Source organism: Oncorhynchus gorbuscha, unplaced genomic scaffold (genome assembly GCF_021184085.1).
Source record: "Oncorhynchus gorbuscha isolate QuinsamMale2020 ecotype Even-year unplaced genomic scaffold, OgorEven_v1.0 Un_scaffold_1037, whole genome shotgun sequence".
Taxonomy (NCBI): Eukaryota; Metazoa; Chordata; class Actinopteri; order Salmoniformes; family Salmonidae; genus Oncorhynchus; species Oncorhynchus gorbuscha.
The window spans coordinates 45,921-67,821 of NW_025745943.1; the positions used below are offsets into that span (position 1 = coordinate 45,921).

The following is a 21,901-nucleotide window of genomic DNA, read 5'->3' on the forward strand; positions in this document are numbered from 1 at the left end:
GCTGTAGTTCAGGGCTGTAGTTCAGGGAGGGGGTTTGGGCAACAAGTGAAAAAGGCAGGGCTGTAGTTCAGGGGGGGGTTGGGCAACAAGTGGAAAAGGCAGGGCTGTAGTTCGGGGGGTTTGGGCAACAAGTGGAAAAGGCAGGGCTGTAGTTCAGGGGGGTTTGGGCAACTAGTGGAAAAGGCAGGGCTGTAGTTCAGGGCTGTAGTTCAGGGCTGTAGTTGAGGGGGGTTGGACAACAAGTGGATAAGGCAGGGCTGTAGTTCAGGGCTGTAGTTCAGGGCTGTAGTTGGGGGGTTTGGGCAACAAGTGGAAAAGGCAGGGCTGTAGTTGTCTCAGGGCTGTAGTTCAGGGGGGGGTTTGGGCAACAAGTGGAAAAGGCAGGGCTGTAGTTCAGGGCTGTAGTTCAGGGAGGGGTTTGGGCAACAAGTGGAAAAGGCAGGGCTGTAGTTCAGGGGGGTTTGGGCAACAAGTGGAAAAGGCAGGGCTGTAGTTCAGGGCTGTAGTTCAGGGAGGGGTTTGGGAAACAAGTGGAAAAGGCAGGGCTGTAGTTCAGGGCTGTAGTTCAGGGCTGTAGTTCAGGGGGATTTGGGCAACAAGTGGAAAAGGCAGGGCTGTAGTTCAGGGCTGTAGTTCAGGGAGGGGTTTGGGCAACAAGTGGAAAAGGCAGGGCTGTAGTTCAGGGCTGTAGTTCAGGGCTGTAGTTCAGGGCTGTAGTTCAGGGAGGGGTTTGGGCAACAAGTGGAAAAGGCAGGGCTGTAGTTACGGCTATAGTTCAGGGGGGGTATTTGGGCAGAGCAAGTGGAAAAGCAGGGCTGTAGTTCAGGGGGGGTTTGCAACAAGGGGGAAAAGGCAGGGCTGTAGTTCACGGCTGTAGTTCAGGGGGTATTTGGGACAGAGTGGAAAAGGCAGGGCTGTAGAGGGGGGTTTGGGCAACAAGTGGAAAAGGCAGGGCTGTAGTTCAGGGCTGTAGTTCAGGGGGGTGGGGGGTTTGGGCAACAAGTGGAAAAGGCAGGGCTGTAGTTCAGGGCTGTAGTTCAGGGGGGGTTTGTAGTGAGACAGCTTTGATGTACAGGACACCCCCTGGACAGGACACTAGCCTATCTCCTGTTTCTGTAGTGAGACAGCTTGATGTACAGGACACCCCCTGGACAGGACACTAGTCTGTCTCCTGTTTCTGTAGTGAGACAGCTTGATGTACAGGACACCCTCCCTGAACTACAGCCCTGCCTTTTCCACTTGTTGCCCAAACCCAGACAGAGCTATGTAGTATATTAGAAGGGTATTTGGGGACAGAGCTATGTAGTATATTAGAAGGGTATTGGGGGACAGAGCTATATAGTATATTAGAAGGGTATTTGGGGACAGAGCTATATAGTATATTAGAAGGGTATTGGGGGACAGAGCTATATAGTATATTAGAAGGGTATATGGGGACAGAGCTATATAGTATATTAGAAGGGTATTGGGGGACAGAGCTATATAGTATATTAGAAGGGTATATCAGGGCAGCGCTGTTGACCACATTAGAAGGGTATTGGGGGACAGAGCTGTGTAGTATATTAGAAGGGTATTTGGGGACAGAGCTGTTGAACACGTTTTGGGTCAGCCCCAACGTGATCTAGGAAGTGTTTGGTGTTTCTGTCTTAAACCTTGTTAGTTCATCAAAATGAGCGAGAGGGCTGAAGTAATCAGGATTACTGTACGTGAGTTTGAGAATAATCCAGACTTTATTTTTCGGAGAAGTCTGAAGCTAATTCTTTGAACTGGTGTGAACTGCTGTACCATAAAGCCCACGCTAAGTGGTAATCACCTGCCTGCCAACGGCTGCTGTTCGGGGGGGGGGGGGCTGCCCTCTTTAGATCTCTATTGGTCCTCAAGGGGTTTAACTCCCCTGAAGAGGTTCTGGTCTCAGGGGGTTTAACCGACCTGAAGAGGTTCTGGTCTCAGGGGGTTTAACCGACCTGAAGAGGTTCTGGTCTCAGGGGGTTTCACTGACCTGAAGAGGTTCTGGTCTCATGGGGTTTCACCGACCTGAAGAGGTTCTGGTCTCAGGGGGTTTAACCGACCTGAAGAGGTTCTGGTCTCAGGGGGTTTCACTGACCTGAAGAGGTTCTGGTCTCAGGGGGTTTAACTGCCCTGAAGAGGTTCTGGTCTCATGGGGTTTCACTGACCTGAAGAGGTTCTGGTCTCAGGGGGTTTAACTGACAGGAAGAGGTTCTGGTCTCAGGGGGTTTAACTGACAGGAAGAGGTTCTGGTCTCAGGGGGTTTCACTGACCTGAAGAGGTTCTGGTCTCAGGGGGTTTAACTCCCCTGAAGAGGTTCTGGTCTCAGGGGGTTTAACTCCCCTGAAGAGGTTCTGGTCTCAGGGGGTTTCACTGACCTGAAGAGGTTCTGGTCTCAGGGGGTTTCACTGACCTGAAGAGGTTCTGGTCTCAGGGGGTTTAACTGACAGGAAGAGGTTCTGGTCTCAGGGGGTTTCACTGACAGGAAGAGGTTCTGGTCTCAGGGGGTTTCACTGACCTGAAGAGGTTCTGGTCTCAGGGGGTTTAACTCCCCTGAAGAGGTTCTGGTCTCAGGGAGTTTAACTGACCTGAAGAGGTTCTGGTCTCAGGGAGTTTAACTGACCTGAAGAGGTTCTGGTCTCAGGGGGTTTAACTGACCTGAAGAGGTTCTGGTCTCAGGGGGTTTAACCGACAGGAAGAGGTTCTGCTGTATGTTTGTTTTGTGGGACACAGGACGCGTAGAATCATCGGCATAAAAGAGAAAGGTCACAGGAAACCCGTCCTGCTTTTCACGTCATTGATGCCCAGCATGGGTTCTTGACCCCAGCAAGATTAGCTACAGCGTGTGGAGTAGATAATGGGAATCCTAATGAACTAATTAACTAGGCCTGATCTCGATCCCAAAACCCTTACGTCATCCCATCCAGCCTGGTTTCACCTGATCTGACTTCACAGCTTTTTAATTCGTTTTCAAACCACCGTTTACAATTCAACATTTCGTAGAGTAGAGTAGGAAGTAGACTTCAAGACGTTAGTAACATGAGGCTCTATGTGGACGGTGTCCTGGAGAAACAGGTAGAGGGTAGACTTCCACTTGTTGCCCAAACCCAGACAGAGCTATGTAGTATATTAGAAGGGTATTTGGGGACAGAGCTATATAGTATATTAGAAGGCTAGGTATTGGGGGACAGAGCTATATAGTATATTAGAAGGGTATTATAGTATATTAGGGGACAGAGCTATATAGTATATTAGAAGGGTATATGGGGGACAGAGCTATATAGTATATTAGAAGGGGACAGAGCTATATAGTATATTAGAAGGGTATATCAGGACAGAGCTATATAGTATATTAGAAGGGTATATCAGGACAGAGCTATATAGTATATTAGAAGGGTATTGGGGGACAGAGCTATATAGTATATTAGAAGGGTATTGGGGGACAGAGCTATGTAGTATATTAGAAGGGTATTTGGGGACAGAGCTATATAGTATATTAGAAGGGTATTTGGGGACAGAGCTATGTAGTATATTAGAAGGGTATTTGGGGACAGAGCTATATAGTATATTAGAAGGGTATATCAGGGTATTCAGGACAGAGCTGTATATTGACCACATTAGAAGGGTATATCAGGGCAGCGCTGTTGACCACATTAGAAGGGTATTTGGGGACAGAGCTATATAGTATATTAGAAGGGTATTTGGGGACAGAGCTGTTGAACACGTTTTGGGTCAGCCCCAACGTGATCTAGGAAGTGTTTGGTGTTTCTGTCTTAAACCTTGTTAGTTCATCAAAATGAGCGAGAGGGCTGAAGTAATCAGGATTACTGTACGTGAGCTTGAGAATAATCCAGACTTTATTTTTCGGAGAAGTCTGAAGCTAATTCTTTGAACTGGTGTGAACTGCTGTACCATAAAGCCCACGCTAAGTGGTAATCACCTGGCGCTAACAAGGCAGACCACACCACTCGCGTTGCAAAATAAATGTAGAAATCTATATTATTCAACTATTGCACCCACACTGCTCCCTCGCGCCAACGAGTGTCTGCGTTGCCGAGGGCTAAAATAGAAGTCAGTTCTATTTCTGACGCAGATCGCGCTGTAAGTCCCGCCTCTCCCATCTCCTCATTGGTTTATAGAAGCAGGTACCCACATGCCATCACCTCATTGGTTATACCCAAGTCCTGTCTCTCCCATCTCCTCGAACGACATGAGTGGCGGTAATGCACCTAATTTATGAAAGTTGCTAATTGCAAAATAAAGTCAAGAGAAGAAAAGGCCTGGAAGGATGAGAGATGACCAGAAACGATTTGGTTGGCTGTTTTATGTGTGGACTAATTGTCGGAGTAGAGGACCTTGTGCATTTCAGGTAAAATAACAACTCAATGTTTATATCCCAGGACAAATAATCTAGCAAGTGCAAGCTAACTAGCTAAATTACCATACATATTTAATGTTTATCGACCTGTCCCCAAATTAATATAATTGGTTCAGAGTTTGTTTTGATATGTTATCCTGCGTGTCGTGATCGCAGGGGTCGTTCAGGGGTGGGAAACCCCAGTCCTCAAGGGGAGGGGGCTGTAGTTCCAGTCCCAACCCCAGTCCTCAAGGGGAGGGGGGCTGTAGTTCCAGTCCCAACCCCAGTCCTCAAGGGGTCCTCGAGGGGGGCTGTAGTTCCAGTCCCAACCCCAGTCCTCAAGGGGAGGGGGGGGGCTGTAGTTCCAGTCCCAACCCCAGTCCTCGAGGGGGGGGGGGGGCTGTAGTTCCAGTCCCAACCCCAGTCCTCAAGGGGGTGGGCTGTAGTTCCAGTCCCAACCCCAGTCCTCAAGGGGGTGGGCTGTAGTTCCAGTCCCAACCCCAGTCCTCAGGGGGGCTGGTTCCAGGAGGGGGGGGGCTGTAGTTCCAGTCCCAACCCCAGTCCTCGGGGGGGGGGCTGTAGTTCCAGTCCCAACCCCAGTCCTCAAGGGGGGGGTGGGCTGTAGTTCCAGTCCCAACCCCAGTCCTCAAGGGGGGGGGGGGGAGTCCTCAAGGGGGGGGCTGTAGTTCCAGTCCCAACCCCAGTCCTCAAGGGGGGTGGGCTGTAGTTCCAGTCCCAACCCCAGTCCTCAAGGGGGGGGCTGTAGTTCCAGTCCCAACCCCAGTCCTCAAGGGGGGGGGCTGTAGTTCCAGTCCCAACCCCAGTCCTCAAGGGGGGAGGGGGGGGGCTGTAGTTCCAGTCCCAACCCCAGTCCTCAAGGGGAGGGGGGGGGGCTGTAGTTCCAGTCCCAACCCCAGTCCTCGGGGGGTGGGCTGTAGTTCCAGTCCCAACCCCAGTCCTCAAGGGGGGTGGGCTGTAGTTCCAGTCCCAACCCCAGTCCTCAAGGGGGTGGGCTGTAGTTCCAGTCCCAACCCCAGTCCTCAGGGGGGGGGGGGCTGTAGTTCCAGTCCCAACCCCAGTCCTCAAGGGGGAGGGGGTGGGCTGTAGTTCCAGTCCCAACCCCAGTCCTCAAGGGGGGGGGGGGTGGGCTGTAGTTCCAGTCCCAACCCCAGTCCTCGAGGGGGGGGGGTGGGCTGTAGTTCCAGTCCCAACCCCAGTCCTCAAGGGGAGGGGGGGCTGTAGTTCCAGTCCCAACCCCAGTCCTCAAGGGGAGGGGGAGGGCTGTAGTTCCAGTCCCAACCCCAGTCCTCAAGGGGAGGGGGCTGTAGTTCCAGTCCCAACCCCAGTCCTCAAGGGGAGGGGGTGGGCTGTAGTTCCAGTCCCAACCCCAGTCCTCGAGGGGGGGGGCTGTAGTTCCAGTCCCAACCCCAGTCCTCGAGGGGGGGGGGCTGTAGTTCCAGTCCCAACCCCAGTCCTCAAGGGGAGGGGGGCTGTAGTTCCAGTCCCAACCCCAGTCCTCAGGGGGGGGGGGTTCCAGTTCCAGTCCCAACCCCAGTCCTCAAGGGGAGGGGGGGGCTGTAGTTCCAGTCCCAACCCCAGTCCTCAAGGGGGGGCTGTAGTTCCAGTCCCAACCCCAGTCCTCAAGGGGAAGGGGAGGGGGCTGTAGTTCCAGTCCCAACCCCAGTCCTCAAGGGGGGGGGGGCTGTAGTTCCAGTCCCAACCCCAGTCCTCAGGGGGGGGGGGCTGTAGTTCCAGTCCCAACCCCAGTCCTCAAGGGGGGGGGGCTGTAGTTCCAGTCCCAACCCCAGTCCTCAAGGGGAGGGGGGGGGCTGTAGTTCCAGTCCCAACCCCAGTCCTCAAGGGAGGGGGGGGCTGAGTTCCAGTCCCAACCCCAGTCCTCGAGGGGGGGGGGGGGGCTGTCCCAACCCCAGTTCCAGTCCCAACCCCAGTCCTCAAGGGGAGGTGGGCTGTAGTTCCAGTCCCAACCCCAGTCCTCAAGGGGAGGTGGGCTGTAGTTCCAGTCCCAACCCCAGTCCTCAAGGGGAGGTGGGCTGTAGTTCCAGTCCCAACCCCAGTCCTCAAGGGGGGGGCTGTAGTTCCAGTCCCAACCCCAGTCCTTCCAGTCCCAACCCCAGTCCTCAAGGGGGGGGGCTGTAGTTCCAGTCCCAACCCCAGTCCTCAGGGGAGGGGGGGCTGTAGTTCCAGTCCCAAAGGGGGGGGGGGCTGTAGTTCCAGTCCCAACCCCAGTCCTCGAGGGGGCTGTAGTTCCAGTCCCAACCCCAGTCCTCAAGGGGGGGGGGCTGTAGTTCCAGTCCCAACCCCAGTCCTCAGGGGGGGGGGCTGTAGTTCCAGTCCCAACCCCAGTCCTCAAGGGGGGGGGCTGGGGCTCAAGGGGGGGGGGTAGTTCCAGTCCCAACCCCAGTCCTCGAGGGGGGGGCTGTAGTTCCAGTCCCAACCCCAGTCCTCAAGGGGGGGGCTGTAGTTCCAGTCCCAACCCCAGTCCTCAAGGGCCTGATTTGGTGTCAGACTTGCTGATTCATCACGTCATTCTAAACTGAAGATTAGGTGATTATTGGAGTCAGGTGTGTTAGCTGGGGACCTGGGGGTCCAAAACTCAAGGGGGGGGGGCTGTCCTCTTTAGATCTCTATTGGTCCTCAGGGGGGGGCTGTCCTCTTTAGATCTCTATTGGTCCAGTCCTAAGGGGGGGGCTGTCCTCTTTAGATCTCTATTGGTCCTTAAGGGGGGCTGTCCTCTTTAGATCTCTATTGGTCCTCAAGGGGGGGAGGCTGTCCTCTTTAGAGTCTCTATTGGTCCTTAAGGGGGGCTGTCCTCTTTAGATCTCTATTGGTCCAGTCCTCAAAGGGGGGGCTGTAGTTCCAGTCCCAACCCCAGTCCTTTAGAGTCAGTCTCAAGGGGAGGGGGCTTGTTCCAGTCCCAACCCCAGTCCTCAAGGGGAAGTTCCAGTCCCAACCCCAGTCCTCAAGGGCCTGTCCTCTTTAGATCTGAACTGAAGATTGGTCCTTAGCTGGGGACCTGGGGGGGGGCTGTCCTCTTTAGATCTCTATTGGTCCTTAAGGGGGGCTGTCCTCTTTAGATCTCTATTGGTCCTTAAGGGGGGGGGCTGTCCTCTTTAGATCTCTATTGGTCCTTAAGGGGGGGGCTGTCCTCTTTAGATCTCTATTGGTCCTTAAGGGGGCTGTCCTCTTTAGATCTCTATTGGTCCTTAAGGGGGGCTGTCCTCTTTAGATCTCTATTGGTCCTCAAGGGGGGGCTGTCCTCTTTAGATCTCTATTGGTCCTCAAGGGGGGATGTCCTCTTTAGATCTCTATTGGTCCTCAAGGGGGGGCTGTCCTCTTTAGATCTCTATTGGTCCTCAAGGGGGGGGGGCTGTCCTCTTTAGATCTCTATTGGTCCTCAAGGGGGGGGCTGTCCTCTTTAGATCTGTATTGGTCCTTAAGGGGGGGGCTGTCCTCTTTAGATCTCTATTGGTCCTCAAGGGGGGGGGGCTGTCCTCTTTAGATCTCTATTGGTCCTCAAGGGGGGGGCTGTCCTCTTTAGATCTCTATTGGTCCTCAAGGGGGGCTGTCCTCTTTAGATCTCTATTGGTCCTCAAGGGGGGGCTGTCCTCTTTAGATCTCTATTGGTCCTCAAGGGGGGCTGTCCTCTTTAGATCTCTATTGGTCCTCAAGGGGGGGGGGCTGTCCTCTTTAGATCTCTATTGGTCCTCAAGGGGGGCTGTCCTCTTTAGATCTCTATTGGTCCTCAAGGGGGGCTGTCCTCTTTAGATCTCTATTGGTCCTCAAGGGGGCTGTCCTCTTTAGATCTCTATTGGTCCTCAAGGGGGCTGTCCTCTTTAGATCTCTATTGGTCCTCAAGGGGGGCTGTCCTCTTTAGATCTCTATTGGTCCTCAAGGGGGGCTGTCCTCTTTAGATCTCTATTGGTCCTCAAGGGGGCTGTCCTCTTTAGATCTCTATTGGTCATCAAGGGGGGCTGTCCTCTTTAGATCTCTATTGGTCCTCAAGGGGGGGGGCTGTCCTCTTTAGATCTCTATTGGTCCTCAAGGTTGGGGGGGGCTGTCCTCTTTAGATCTCTATTGGTCCTCAAGGTGCATACATAAAAAATCTTTATTTGTTCCAGGTTCGTCTCATTGAGGTTTAAAACCATATTTCCTAAGAGACACCAGGCCAGGAAATCAACACACATTTCCAGTCGCCATGACAATATCAAACACAAACAGTTGAAATCCCACATTTACACATTGAACAATAATTATTTGGGGGACTTGTGGTGTCAAAACATTGATAGCCTGAATTCAAAGTTGATTTAAAAAATAAAATAATAATTCACAAATCCCTATAACGTTTTTTTTATTTATTTTTTAAAAGATTTTTGCAAAAACTGTAATATTTTGTTTCACCAAGTCGTTGCTCAACCACTCCAGAAATGTCTTGTTAACAAACTATAGTTTTGGTAGTTCTGTTAACTATAGTAAACTTGTATCAAAGCTGTCTTGTTAACTATAGTAAACTGTTGTTAACTATACTAAAACTATAGTTTTGGCAAGTCGGTTAGGACATCTACTTTGTGCATGACACAGGTAATTTTTCCAACAATTGTTGACAGACAGATTATTTAACTTATAATTCACTTTATCACAATTCCAGTGGGTCAGAAGTTTACATACACTAAGTTGACTGTGCCTTTAAACAGCTTGGAAAATTCCAGAAAATGATGTCATGGCTTTAGAAGCTTCTGATAGGCTAACTGACATCATTTGAGTCAATTGGAGGTGTACCTGTGGATGTATTTCAAGGCCTACCTTCAAAGTCAGTGTCCTCTTCGCTTGACATCGTGAGGAAAATCAAAAGAAAGAAATCAGCCAAGTCCTCAGGGGAAAAAAGAGAATAAACTCTACTTACAAATACATATAGAAATGTTTAGTTTGACGTCAGAATGTCCTTCGTCCTTCGTCTAGGTGTGGTGTCCGATGTCTCCGGAGTTTTACCGGGAATACGTGGCCATCAAGACGAAGAGACGTATTCTCCTCTACACCATGAACCCCAACAAGTTCAGAGCCTGTCAGTTCCTCATCAAGTTCCACGAGAGACGCAACGACAAGATCATGGTGTTCGCCGACAACGTCTTCGCTCTGAAGGAGTACGCCATCCGCCTCAACAAGTAGGCAGAGAGAGACACACACACACACACACACACACACACACACACACACACACACACACACACACACACACACACACACACACACACACACACACACACACACACACACACACACACACACACACACACACACACACACACACACACACACACACACACACACACACACAGCTATCCACATCAACAAGGTAGAGAGACACACACACACACACACACACACACACACACACACACACACACACACACACACACACACAGATCCGCTCAACAACAGACAGACACACACACACACACACACACACACACCACACACACACACACACACACACACACACACACACACACACACACACACACACACACACACACACACACACACACACACACACACACACACACACACACACACACACACAGCTATCCACATCAACAGGTAGGTAGAGAGAGAGACACACACACACACACACACACACACACACACACACACACACACACACACACACACACACACACACACACACACACACACACACACACACACACACACACACACACACACACACACACACAGCTATCCGCCTCAACAAGTAGGTAGAGAGAGACACACACACACACACACACACACACACACACACACACACACACACACACACACACACACACACACACACACACACACACACACACACACACACACACACACACACACACACACACACACACACACACACACACACACACACACACACACACAGCTATCCGCCTCAACAAGTAGGTAGAGAGAGACACACACACACATACAGCCATCTGCATCAACAGGTAGGTAGAAAGAGAGACACACACGCACACATACACACACAGCCATCTGCCTCAACAGGTAGGTAGAAAGAGATCAACGACGTCATCCCCACAGTGACCGGACCTGCAGTGCATTCTGGACTTTTCAGACCCCTTCCCCTTTTCCACATTTTGTTCCTTGAAAAATTCTCATCAATTTACACACAATACCCCGTAATGACATCACAATACCCCATAATGACATCACAATACCCCATAATAACATCACAATACCCCGTAATGACATCACACTACCCCGTAATGACATCACAATACCCCATAATGACATCACAATACCCCATAATGACATCACAATACCCCATAATGACATCACAATACCCCGTAATGACATCACACTACCCCGTAATGACATCACAATACCCCGTAATGACCTCACAATACCCCGTAATGACCTCACAATACCCCAAAATGACATCACAATACCCCATAATGACGAAGCAAACACAGGTTTTTAGACAGAAATATCTTATATACATAAGTATTCAGACCCTTTGCTATGAGACTCGACATTGAGCCCAGCTGCATCCTGTTTGCATTAATCATCCTTGAGATGTTTCTACAACTTGATTGGAGTCCACCTGTGGTAAATTCATTTGATTGGACATGATTTGGAAAGGCACACACCTGTCTATATACGGTACCACAGTTGACAGAACAAAAGGCACCTAAAGGAATCAGACCATGAGAAACAAGATTCTCTGGTCTGATGAAACCAAAATTGAACTCTTTGGCCTGAATGGCAAGCGTCATGTCTGGAGGAAACCTGGCACCGTCCCTACGGTGAAGCATGGTGGTGGCAGCGTCATGCTGTGGGGATGTTTTTCAGCAGCAGGGACTGGGAGACTAGTCAGGATCGAGGGAAAGATGAACAGAGAAAAGTACAGAGAGATCCTTGATGAAAACCTGCTCCAGAGCCCTCAGGACCTCAGACTGGGGAGAAGGTTCACCTTCCAACAGGACAACGACCCTAAACACACAACCAAGACAACGCCGGAGTGGCTTCGGGACAAGTCTCTGAATGTCCTTGAGTGGTCCAGCCAGAGCCCGGACTTGAACCCGATCAAACATCTCTGGAGAGACCTGAGAATAGCAGTGCAGCGACGCTCCCCATCCAACCTGACAGAGCTTGAGAGGATCTGGAGAGAAGAATGGGAGAAACTCCCCAAATACAGGTGTGCTAAGCTTGTAGCATAATATATATAATATAATATATATGCCGTTTAGCAGACGCTTTTAGCATCAAACCCAAGAAGACTCGAGGCTGTAATCGCTGGCAGAGGTGCTTCAACAAAGAACTGAGTAAAGGGTCTGAATACTTATGTAAATGTCATATCAGTTTTTTGGGGTTGAGGGAAGAATTTTAATGTTATGTTATTACCTCGTACCTCAGCACATTGGTACTGGTACTTCCTGTATATAGCCATGTTATTACCTCGTACCTCAGCACATTGACTCAGTACTGGTACTTCCTGTATATAGCCATGTTATTACCTCGTACCTCAGCACATTGACTCAGTACTGGTACTTCCTGTATACAGCCATGTTATTACCTCGTACCTCAGCACATTGACTCAGTACTGGTACTTCCTGTATATAGCCATGTTATTACCTCGTACCTCAGCACATTGACTCAGTACTGGTACTTCCTGTATATAGCCATGTTATTACCTCGTACCTCAGCACATTGACTCAGTACTGGTACTTCCTGTATATAGCCATGTTATTACCTCGTACCTCCCCACATCTAACTCAGTCCTCTCAGGCCCTGTATCTATCTATGTCCTCTCAGGCCCTGTATCCTCGTCTCTCTCCTCTCAGGCCCTGTATCTATCTAATGTCTCTCTCCTCTCAGGCCCTGTATCTATCTAACGTCTCTCTCCTCTCAGGCCCTGTATCTATCTATTGTCTCTCTCCTCTCAGGCCCTGTATCTAACGTCTCTCTCCTCTCAGGCCCTGTATCTATCTATCGTCTCTCTCCTCTCAGGCCCTGTATCTATCTATCGTCTCTCTCCTCTCAGGCCCTGTATCTATCTATCGTCTCTCTCCTCTCAGGCCCTGTATCTATCTAACGTCTCTCTCCTCTCAGGCCCTGTATCTATCTATTGTCTCTCTCCTCTCAGGCCCTGTATCTAACGTCTCTCTCCTCTCAGGCCCTGTATCTAACGTCTCTCTCCTCTCAGGCCCTACATCTATCGTCTCTCTCCTCTCAGGCCCTGTATCTATCTATGTCTCTCTCCTCTCAGGCCCTGTATCTATCTAACGTCTCTCTCCTCTCAGGCCCTGTATCTATCTAATGTCTCTCTCCTCTCAGGCCCTGTATCTATCTAATGTCTCTCTCCTCTCAGGCCCTGTATCTATCTAATGTCTCTCTCCTCTCAGGCCCTGTATCTATCTAACGTCTCTCTCCTCTCAGGCCCTGTATCTATCTAATGTCTCTCTCCTCTCAGGCCCTGTATCTATCTAACGTCTCTCTCCTCTCAGGCCCTGTATCTAACTAACGTCTCTCTCCTCTCAGGCCCTGTATCTAACTAACGTCTCTCTCCTCTCAGGCCCTGTATCTAACTAATGTCTCCTCTCAGGCCCTGTATCTATCTAACGTCTCTCTCCTCTCAGGCCCTGTATCTATCTAACGTCTCTCTCCTCTCAGGCCCTGTATCTATCTAACGTCTCTCTCCTCTCAGGCCCTGTATCTATCTAACGTCTCTCTCCTCTCAGGCCCTGTATCTATCTAATGTCTCTCTCCTCTCAGGCCCTGTATCTATCTAACGTCTCTCTCCTCTCAGGCCCTGTATCTAACTGTCTCTCTCCTCTCAGGCCCTGTATCTAATGTCTCTCCTCTCAGGCCCTGTATCTATCTAACGTCTCTCTCCTCTCAGGCCCTGTATCTATCTAATGTCTCTCCTCTCAGGCCCTCTAACGTCTCTCTCCTCTCAGGCCCTGTATCTAACTAACGTCTCTCTCCTCTCAGGCCCTGTATCTAACTAACGTCTCTCTCCTCTCAGGCCCTGTATCTAACTAACGTCTCTCTCCTCTCAGGCCCTGTATCTAACTAACGTCTCTCTCCTCTCAGGCCCCTGTCCTCTCAACTAACGTCTCTCTCCTCTCAGGCCCTGTATCTAACTAACGTCTCTCTCCTCTCAGGCCCTGTATCTATCTAATGTCTCTCTCCTCTCAGGCCCTGTATCTAACTAACGTCTCTCTCCTCTCAGGCCCTGTATCTAACTGTCTCTCTCCTCTCAGGCCCTGTATCTAATGTCTCTCTCCTCTCAGGCCCTGTATCTATCTAATGTCTCTCTCCTCTCAGGCCCTGTATCTATCTAACGTCTCTCTCCTCTCAGGCCCTGTATCTAATGTCTCTCTCCTCTCAGGCCCTGTATCTAACTAATGTCTCTCTCCTCTCAGGCCCTGTATCTAACGTCTCTCTCCTCTCAGGCCCTGTATCTAACTGTCTCTCTCCTCTCAGGCCCTGTATCTCTCTCTCAGGCCCTGTATCTATCTAATGTCTCTCTCCTCTCAGGCCCTGTATCTAACGTCTCTCTCCTCTCAGGCCCTGTATCTAATGTCTCTCTCCTCTCAGGCCCTGTATCTAATGTCTCTCTCCTCTCAGGCCCTGTATCTATCTAATGTCTCTCTCCTCTCAGGCCCTGTATCTGTATCTATCTAACGTCTCTCTCCTCTCAGGCCCTGTATCTATCTAACGTCTCTCTCCTCTCAGGCCCTGTATCTCTAACGTCTCTCTCCTCTCTACAACGTCTCTCTCCTCTCAGGCCCTGTATCTATCTAACGTCTCTCTCCTCTCAGGCCCTGTATCTATCGTCTCTCTCCTCTCAGGCCCTGTATCTATCTAACGTCTCTCTCCTCTCAGGCCCTGTATCTATCGTCTCTCTCCTCTCAGGCCCTGTATCTAACGTCTCTCTCCTCTCAGGCCCTGTATCTATCTATCGTCTCTCTCCTCTCAGGCCCTGTATCTAACGTCTCTCTCCTCTCAGGCCCTGTATCTAACGTCTCTCTCCTCTCAGGCCCTGTATCTAACTTCTCTCTCCTCTCAGGCCCTGTATCTAACTTCTCTCTCCTCTTAGGCCCTGTATCTAACTTCTCTGTTCTCTCAGGCCCTGTATCTAACTAACTTCTCTCTCCTCTCAGGCCCTACATCTATGGCCCCACCTCTCAGGGAGAGAGGATGCAGATCCTACAGAACTTTAAACACAACCCCAAGATCAACACCATCTTCATCTCCAAGGTAACCAACTCCTCCCCCAATCACGTGTCTCCAAGGTAACCAACCCCTCACCCATCACATAATGTCTCCAAGGTTATCTGGGCTGTATTCATTTCCAAACGGGGAGGGACCTAAGTGAATTTGTCCCTGTAGAAACATTTTTTGCTCTTCCCGTTTGCGAAATGTTTTCCTACAGTTTGAATGAATGCACCCCTGGGTTGAGTGGCTCGGTCTGTCGTCTCGCGTTGCCGTGATACGGTGATAACTGAGGGTTTCTGGGTAAGGACAGCGGGATTTATTTGTAGTGTCGTTTCTTTTCCTCTTCTGCCGTCATGTGAGAGGGAGAGGCACCGTCATGTGAGAGGGAGAGGCACCGTCATGTGAGAGGGAGAGGCACCGTCATGTGAGAGGGAGAGGCACCGTCATGTGAGAGGGAGAGGCACCGTCATGTGAGAGGGAGAGGCACCGTCATGTGAGAGGGAGAGAGGGAGAGGCACCGTCATGTGAGAGGGAGAGGCACCGTCACGTGAGAGGGAGAGGCACCGTCACGTGAGAGGGAGAGGCACCGTCATGTGAGAGGGAGAGGCACCGTCATGTGAGAGGGAGAGGCACCGTCATGTGAGAGGGAGAGGCACCGTCATGTGAGAAGGAGAGGCACCGTCATGTGAGAGGGAGAGGCACCGTCATGTGAGAGGGAGAGGCACCGTCATGTGAGAGGGAGAGGCACCGTCATGTGAGAGGGAGAGGCACCGTCATGTGAGAGGGAGAGGCACCGTCATGTGAGAGGGAGAGGCACCGTCATGTGAGAGGGAAAGAGGCAGAGGCACCGTCATGTGAGAGGGAGAGAGGGAGAGGCACAGTCATGTGAGAGGGAGAGGTACCGTCATGTGAGAGGGAGAGGCACCGTCATGTGAGAGGGAGAGGCACCGTCACGTGAGAGGGAGAGGCACCGTCACGTGAGAGGGAGAGGCACCGTCACGTGAGAGGGAGAGGCACCGTCACGTGAGAGGGAGAGGCACCGTCATGTGAGAGGGAGAGAGGGAAAGGCACCGTCATGTGAGAGGGAGAGGCACCGTCATGTGAGAGGGAGAGAGGGAGAGGCACCGTCATGTGAGAGGGAGAGAGGGAGAGGCACCGTCATGTGAGAGGGAGAGGCACCGTCATGTGAGAGGGAGAGAGAGAGGGGATGTGAGAGGGAGAGGCACCGTCATGTGAGAGGGAGAGGCACCGTCATGTGAGAGGGAGAGGCACCGTCATGTGAGAGGGAGAGGCACCGTCATGTGAGAGGGAGAGGCACCGTCATGTGAGAGGGAGAGGCACCGTCATGTGAGAGGGAGAGGCACCGTCATGTGAGAGGGAGAGGCACCGTCATGTGAGAGGGAGAGGCACCGTCATGTGAAAGGGAGAGGCACCGTCATGTGAGAGGGAGAGAGGGAGAGGCACCGTCATGTGAGGGGGAGAGGCACCGTCATGTGAGAGGGAGAGGCACCGTCATGTGAGAGGGAGAGAGGGAGAGGCACCGTCATGTGAGAGGGAGAGAGGGAGAGGCACCGTCATGTGAGAGGGAGAGGCACCGTCATGTGAGAGGGAGAGAGGGAGAGGCACCGTCATGTGAGGGGGAGAGGCACCGTCATGTGAGGGGGAGAGGCACCGTCACGTGAGAGGGAGAGGCACCGTCACGTGAGAGGGAGAGGCACCGTCACGTGAGAGGGAGAGGCACCGTCACGTGAGAGGGAGAGGCACCGTCATGTCCAGCTAACCACCAACATAAACACAGTGTCGTCCCAGGTTGTTGGGTCGGAACCCAGGGTGTCGGGTCGGAACCCAGGGTGTCGGGTCGGAACCCAGGGTGTCGGGTCGGAACCCAGGGTGTTGGGTCGGAACCCAGGTTGTCGGGTCGGAACCCAGGTTGTTGGGTCGGAACCCAGGGTGTCGGGTCGGAACCCAGGGTGTTGGGTCAGAACCCAGGGTGTTGGGTCAGAACCACATCAATGCTCCTTGGTATAGATTCTACACAGTGTCTTCCCAGGGTGTTGGGTCAGAACCCAGGGTGTTGGGTCAGAACCACATCAATGCTCCTTGGTATAGATTCTACACAGTATCTTCCCAGGGTGTTGGGTCAGAACCCAGGGTGTTGGGTCAGAACCACATCAATGCTCCTTGGTATAGATTCTACACAGTATCTTCCCAGGGTGTTGGGTCAGAACCACATCAATGCTCCTTGGTGTAGATTCTACACAGTATCTTCCCAGGGTGTTGGGTCAGAACCCAGGGTGTTGGGTCAGAACCACATCAATGCTCCTTGGTATAGATTCTACACAGTGTCTTCCCAGGGTGTTGGGTCAGAACCACATCAATGCTCCTTGGTATAGATTCTACACAGTGTCTTCCCAGGGTGTTGGGTCAGAACCACATCAATGCTCCTTGGTATAGATTCTACACAGTATCTTCCCAGGGTGTTGGGTCAGAACCACATCAATGCTCCTTGGTATAGATTCTACACAGTGTCTTCCCAGGGTGTTGGGTCAGAACCACATCAATGCTCCTTGGTATAGATTCTACACAGTGTCTTCCCAGGTTGTTGGGTCAGAACCACTGACTGTCTCTCTCCCCCCCCCCCCAGGTGGGCGACACGTCCTTTGACCTCCCGGAGGCTAATGTTCTGATCCAGATCTCCTCTCATGGAGGTTCTCGCAGACAGGAGGCTCAGAGGCTGGGCAGGGTGCTGCGAGCCAAGAAAGGTGTGTGTGTGTGTGTGTGTGTGTGTGTGTGTGTGTGTGTGTGTGTGTGTGTGTGTGTGTGTGTGTGTGTGTGTGTGTGTGTGTGTGTGTGTGTGTGTGTGTGTGTGTGTGTGTGTGTGTGTGTGTGTGTGTGTGTGGAGAGGTGTGGAGAGGGTGAGAGGTGTAGGTGTAGGTGTATGTGGAGGTTTGTGTGTGTGTGTGTGTGTGTGTGTGTGTGTGTGTGTGTGTGTGTGTGTGGAGGAGAGGTGTGTGTAGAGGTGTAGGTGTGTGTGTGGAGGTTTGTGTGTGTAGAGGTGTAGGTGTGTGTGTGTGTCACCATCACGTGTATTGTGGTCAATAATTGTTTCGACTGTGAGATTGAAGTTGACCACTGATGATAGTATTTTTCTGTTTCCCCTTTCCACACACACACACACACACACACACACACACACACACACACACACACACACACACACACACACACACACACAAACCTCCACATACATACACACACACACCTACACCTCTACACACACATACCTCTACACACACACCTACACTTCTACACACACATACCTCTACACACACACACACACACCTACACCTCTACACACACATACCTCTACACACACACACACACACACACACACACACACACACACACACACACACACACACACACACACACACACACACACACACACACACACACACACACACACACACACACACACACCACACACACACACACACACACACACACCTACACCTCTACACACACATACCTCCACACACACCACCACACACACACACACACCTACGCACACACACAAACCTCCACATACATACACACACACACCTACACCTCTACACACACACACCTCTACACACACACACCTCCACACACACACACAAACCTCCACATACATACACACACACACCTACACCTCTACACACACACACCTCCACACACACACACACACACACACACACACACACACACACACACACACACACACACACACACACACACACACACACACACACACACACACACACACACACACACACACACCTCCCCTCCACCCAGGTATGGTCGCGGAGGAGTATAATGCCTACTTCTACTCGTTGGTGTCTCAGGATACTCAGGAGATGGCCTACAGCACCAAGAGACAAAGGTTCCTAGTGGACCAGGGATACAGCTTCAAGGTTACTATACAATACTAACCCTACAGCACCAAGAGACCAGAGGTCCGATACTATACAATACTAACCCTACAGTACCAAGAGACCAGAGGTCCGATACTATACAATACTAACCCTACAGTACCAAGAGGTCTGATACTATACAATACTAACCCTACAGTACCAAGAGGTCCGATACTATACAATACTAACCCTACAGCACCAAGAGGTCCGATACTATACAATACTAACCCTACAGTACCAAGAGGTCCGATACTATACAATACTAACCCTACAGTACCAAGAGACCAGAGGTCCGATACTATACAATACTAACCCTACAGTACCAAGAGACCAGAGGTCCGATACTATACAATACTAACCCTACAGTACCAAGAGGTCTGATACTATACAATACTAACCCTACAGTACCAAGAGACCAGAGGTCCGTTACTATACAATACTAACCCTGCAGTACCAAGAGGTCTGATACTATACAATACTAACCCTACAGTACCAAGAGACAAGAGGTCCGTTACTATACAATACTAACCCTACAGTACCAAGAGACCAGAGGTCCGATACTATACAATACTAACCCTACAGTACCAAGAGGTCTGATACTATACAATACTAACCCTACAGTACCAAGAGACCAGAGGTCCGATACTATACAATACTAACCCTACAGCACCAAGAGGTCCGATACTATACAATACTACCTACAGTACCAAGAGACCAGAGGTCTGATACTATACAATACTAACCCTACAGTACCAAGAGGTCTGATACTATACAATACTAACCCTACAGTACCAAGAGACCAGAGGTCCGATACTATACAATACTAACCCTACAGTACCAAGAGGTCTGATACTATACAATACTAACCCTACAGTACCAAGAGGTCCGATACTATACAATACTAACCCTACAGTACCAAGAGACCAGAGGTCCGATACTATACAATACTAACCCTACAGTACCAAGAGGTCCGATACTATACAATACTAACCCTACAGTACCAAGAGGTCCGATACTATACAATACTAACCCTACAGTACCAAGAGGTCCGATACTATACAATACTAACCCTACAGTACCAAGAGGTCGATACTATACAATACTAACCCTACAGTACCAAGAGACCAGAGGTCCGATACTATACAATACTAACCCTACAGTACCAAGAGACCAGAGGTCCGATACTATACAATACTAACCCTACAGTACCAAGAGGTCTGATACTATACAATACTAACCCTACAGTACCAAGAGGTCTGATACTATACAATACTAACCCTACAGTACCAAGAGGTCCGATACTATACAATACTAACCCTACAGTACCAAGAGGTCTGATACTATACAATACTAACCCTACAGTACCAAGAGACCAGAGGTCCGATACTATACAATACTAACCCTACAGTACCAAGAGACCAGAGGTCCGATACTATACAATACTAACCCTACAGTACCAAGAGGTCCGATACTATACAATACTAACCCTACAGTACCAAGAGACCAGAGGTCCGATACTATACAATACTAACCCTACAGTACCAAGAGGTCCGATACTATACAATACTAACCATACAGTACCAAGAGACCAGAGGTCCGATACTATACAATACTAACCCTACAGTACCAAGAGACCAGAGGTCCGATACTATACAATACTAACCCTACAGTACCAAGAGGTCTGATGCTATACAATACTAACCCTACAGTACCAAGAGACCAGAGGTCCGTTACTATACAATACTAACCCTGCAGTACCAAGAGGTCTGATACTATACAATACTAACCCTACAGTACCAAGAGACAAGAGGTCCGTTACTATACAATACTAACCCTACAGTACCAAGAGACCAGAGGTCCGATACTATACAATACTAACCCTACAGTACCAAGAGGTCTGATACTATACAATACTAACCCTACAGTACCAAGAGACCAGAGGTCCGATACTATACAATACTAACCCTACAGCACCAAGAGGTCCGATACTATACAATACTAACCCTACAGTACCAAGAGACCAGAGGTCTGATACTATACAATACTAACCCTACAGTACCAAGAGGTCTGATACTATACAATACTAACCCTACAGTACCAAGAGACCAGAGGTCCGATACTATACAATACTAACCCTACAGTACCAAGAGGTCTGATACTATACAATACTAACCCTACAGTACCAAGAGGTCCGATACTATACAATACTAACCCTACAGTACCAAGAGACCAGAGGTCCGATACTATACAATACTAACCCTACAGTACCAAGAGGTCCGATACTATACAATACTAACCCTACAGTACCAAGAGGTCCGATACTATACAATACTAACCCTACAGTACCAAGAGGTCCGATACTATACAATACTAACCCTACAGTACCAAGAGACCAGAGGTCCGATACTATACAATACTAACCCTACAGTACCAAGAGACCAGAGGTCCGATACTATACAATACTAACCCTACAGTACCAAGAGGTCTGATACTATACAATACTAACCCTACAGTACCAAGAGGTCTGATACTATACAATACTAACCCTACAGTACCAAGAGACCAGAGGTCCGATACTATACAATACTAACCCTACAGTACCAAGAGGTCTGATACTATACAATACTAACCCTACAGTACCAAGAGGTCTGATACTATACAATACTAACCCTACAGTACCAAGAGACCAGAGGTCCGATACTATACAATACTAACCCTACAGTACCAAGAGGTCTGATACTATACAATACTAACCCTACAGTACCAAGAGACCAGAGGTCTGATACTATACAATACTAACCCTACAGTACCAAGAGGTCCGATACTATACAATACTAACCCTACAGTACCAAGAGACCAGAGGTCCGTTACTATACAATACTAACCCTACAGTACCAAGAGACCAGAGGTCTGATACTATACAATACTAACCCTACAGTACCAAGAGGTCTGATACTATACAATACTAACCCTACAGTACCAAGAGGTCCGATACTATACAATACTAACCCTACAGTACCAAGAGGTCCGATACTATACAATACTAACCCTACAGTACCAAGAGACCAGAGGTCCGATACTATACAATACTAACCCTACAGTACCAAGAGGTCCGATACTATACAATACTAACCCTACAGTACCAAGAGGTCCGATACTATACAATACTAACCCTACAGTACCAAGAGACAAGAGGTCCGATACTATACAATACTAACCCTACAGTACCAAGAGGTCTGATACTATACAATACTAACCCTACAGTACCAAGAGGTCTGATACTATACAATACTAACCCTACAGTACCAAGAGACCAGAGGTCCGATACTATACAATACTAACCCTA

At 49.8% G+C, this 21,901-nt stretch overlaps 1 pseudogene; it reads left to right on the plus strand.

The window, feature by feature from the left end:
- The window catches only part of LOC124021073, a 69,552-nt pseudogene that overhangs the window by 26,722 nt on the left and 20,929 nt on the right, over positions 1-21,901 (plus strand).